Here is a 3846-nt window from a genome sequence, read left to right as displayed (position 1 = left end):
GAAGGAGATATTTACGGTTTTTATGCAATGAAAATGAAAAGAGGATAAGCTGTTGGGAAGACCATCTCCATGAAACCGACGGCAAGCCTATTTGCAAGCTCACTTGGGTACATTGTCAAGAGAGAAGAAGAATAAGACAAGATAACTAAGATAATATCAAAACAATATAAGTTTTGTTCAACGGTTTTCCAATTTGAAAGCCTTAAGCTAGCTCTTTTGGCATAATTATCTTTCAAAAAAATCTTTTTTGAAAAATCCAAGAAGCGTGTGATAAGAAATTAGTTGATGACTTGGTACTATTTGAAATCACTAGGTTAGGGACATTGCCAAGAGAGATGAATCATGAGATTAGATACCTAAGAAAATATCAAAAAAAAAAAAAAAAAAACATAAGCTTTGTTCATCGATTTTTCCATTTAAAATCTCAGACCTACTTTCCTGACATGGAGTTTTTGGAAAATACAAGAAATCGGTGATCCGAAATTAGTCGATCACTCTATATTAACTGCATTTTTCATACCTGCTTTTCTATTTTTTTATTAATTTTTTTTTTAAAAGAAAGTTGTTGATGTTATCATAAACTCACTTTCAATGTGAGTCTGACATATAGGGTGATTGTAAGGAAAGCCCAACGAATAACTTAGTCATAGTTTAAACAGAAAATAAAGAGCTATTACACTTTGGATCTCTGTTGTTAGAGCCAAAATATAAAACTTCAGCGGCCTTTTGCAAAAAATACTACTTCAAAATAACGCACACCGTAATGTATATATAATATTGGTATATAAAATATTCAAATAAAAATATTTAATTTATTGCTGTACTATCAGATAGAAATCTATATTTTTCGCTCTGTTTAAATCCGTTTGGCTACGTTTAGTCAATACTTTTATATTAGTAAATAATTGCTCATAATTGTTGCAGTATTTTTATAAAAACCTGATTTTCTATCAAGTGCTTATTTGTTTATTAATAAATTGGCTTTCAATAAATAAATAAGCGCTTAAATAGACAAGCACACATAATGGTGGCGCAATGTAGCAATGTAGGTTGCGTCTTCCCACAAATAACCGAGTGTCAGTGCGTATAAGCAACTATTCGAGAAGAGAAAGTTTTAGTATGTTAAAGCAAACGCCTACTAAGCAATTTTATTGAATAATAAAGAAAGATTTTTAATAGTTTTGAAAAATAATATACGATGACAAAGTCTCATTGGGTAATGAGAAACTTAATATTGGCACGTTAGAAATAGTATTTATGTATTTCTATGCACGAAGAGTGAATAAGGAAAGGCCATCTTGAATGGGAATACTTTAAGTTAAACAAAGAGAGTCTTTATGTTTTAAACTTTATGTTTTTCTCTCCTCTAAATAATACGGATTCACGTCAGCATGAAAAATGGTGACGGTGATGACATGCCTAGTCTTCGTGGCAAAATTTCTTAGGTATTAATATTGTAAAGAGACGAGACTACTTAATAGGAGGACATTAAAAAATATAATTTTTATTCAACCATTTTTCGATTCAAGAACTCAGACTTAGTTTTTTTGGTATAATCATCTTTCAGGGAGCTTTTGAAAAATCCAATAAATGTGTGATCCGAAATTAGTCGATGATTCGGTCTTATCTGAAAAATATATACCTGTTGTACACTGCCATACAAAATTTTGTAAAAGAACTAAAAAGCAGGTAGAAAATCATACAAATGTTGAGAATATTACCATATGCTTGCTATCAAATGCCAGCTTGATGTGTACATATATAATATGATTGTTTCGTAAGCTTAACGAAGAAATAATGGACTAACAGGCAACAAAATAATAAAAAAAAAAAACGTTAACATCGGCTGTATCGGAACTCTAATACGCTTCACAGGTGCATTTATTACCGCAAAAAAATTGATATAACAAGATTTTTATCTAGAATTTGGTTGGTCAGTATGTTTAGCAGCTTCGCTTCATTGGCACACTCCGACAGATATGTGGCTTCTTGATGAGAAAAGGACGTGTGTGAAATTTTAGATTCATATCTCAAAAACTGTTTATATATCCTTTAAGTGAACAATGAAGGCAAAGATCGAAAGGCAAGCCTTGAAATCCAGCCAAAGCCAGTCATAATTCTCAACAATATCTTAAAATATTTATTGTTGACAAAAGCTTTGAGCTAAAGTTCGTTATTTCACATAATATACGTTAGGGGCCCATTTTTTATGTCTATAATTGTAAAAATTAATTATTTTGATGTTGTTGAATTTGTACTACCGCATAATTTATGTATGTACTGAAATTTTTCTCAGACCCACCAACCAATTTAATGCTTTTGCTGCCATTGAAAATATTTAAGATTCCCGTAGCAGTAAATAAGTATGTTTATAATTTTCTCATAAGTATCGACTAAACCAATTAATAATTTTATTGAATTTCACTGAGTAAACTTTATTGCTTAAATGCGTTGAATTTTTTGTCCAAAGTCTATGGTAATTATTTTAGTAACAAGTTAGAACATTATTGTCTGCGAAATATAAGTTCTGACCTTCAGATGCAGTAGTTTTAGAGTCAGCACATGGATAGCGCATTCATAGACTGGTTTCTAAGCCTCTAACACTAGTATAAAGAAAAGTATGGATAGAGTATCATAGCCTTAAAATTTTAACGCAAAGGTTTTTTTCTTAAACACTTTTGTGTGTAGTATCTTCTGAGACAGCAACAACATAAATAAAATGTTTATGTTCTCGAAAGCAAAATGAATAATGAGTATAGTTATTTTTATCAATGATTATTTCGACGGCTTTGGCCATAGTGATTATCTAATCATTTTGTGAGAGAACAGTACCCGGAAATTGTAAATGGAACGAAAAAATTTAAATTATTCATTAATATTTACTTTACGCCTTCTAAGTAATCCACACCAGATGTAGTTTCATAATTTTGGACATTTGACAATGATTTTTCCAGTTCTCCAAACACTTTTCATAAGCACTTTTTAGGATGGCACTTAGCTCTGGTCAATACCGAGATTGATTAATGCTATTCACTGCGTTGTTGGCTTAAAACCCGGACGCAATCGTGGCTCGATGTGGTAGTGCATTAGTATAATGTAAAATCCATGAATTGTTCTTCCACAATTCCGACCGCTTTCGATGAACGCTCTCACGTAAATACCTCTATACGGTCCAATAGAACTCCTTATTGTCCGCCAGTCCATCCGTAAAAATTCTCGATGCTCCAAACCACGAATATCGAAAGAAACAATGAGCATCACCTTGTTTTTATGCGACTTGGAGTGTTAATTTTTGGTTTCGTCTCGTTTTTTCCCTTCATTCCAATGATTGTTGACTTGTTTGCGTGTCAAACTCATAAATACATGTCTAATTGGCGGTTATAATGTCCTCTGTGAAAATCGGATTGAAATTCGCACGATCAAGCACGTCCAAAGAGAGTTTTTATGCTACGCTTTTTGAAAAAAATTCAGTTTTATCCGGACGAGTTGAGCAAGAACTCCTTTCATACCCAAGATATCCACCAAAATTATTAGAGCGGTAACGCAAGAGATACTTAGATCAACTTTCATCCCTCTAACACTTGCCCAACGATTTTCAAGTACCATATCCTTCAGTTTTTTAATATTTTCATCAGTAGGAGAGCTTGAGGATCGTCAAGAACGAGGTATGTTTTCAACAATCGAAGGTCTTTGAAGGCTTTGTACCTCTTCTAGGCTTGTATTTTCGATAAAACTGTATCATCGTAAGCATTTTTCAATATTCGTAACGATTTCGCACATAAAATTTGGTTAGAAATACAAAATATGAGAGAAATTCTCTGTGTATCCATTGTGAAAATCGGTACG

The sequence above is a fragment of the Bactrocera latifrons genome, unplaced genomic scaffold (genome assembly GCF_001853355.1).
Source record: "Bactrocera latifrons isolate USDA-ARS-PBARC rearing strain unplaced genomic scaffold, ASM185335v1 scaffold_75, whole genome shotgun sequence".
In the NCBI taxonomy this organism is placed as follows: Eukaryota; Metazoa; Arthropoda; class Insecta; order Diptera; family Tephritidae; genus Bactrocera; species Bactrocera latifrons.
Note: the sequence above shows the minus strand (reverse complement) of the source record.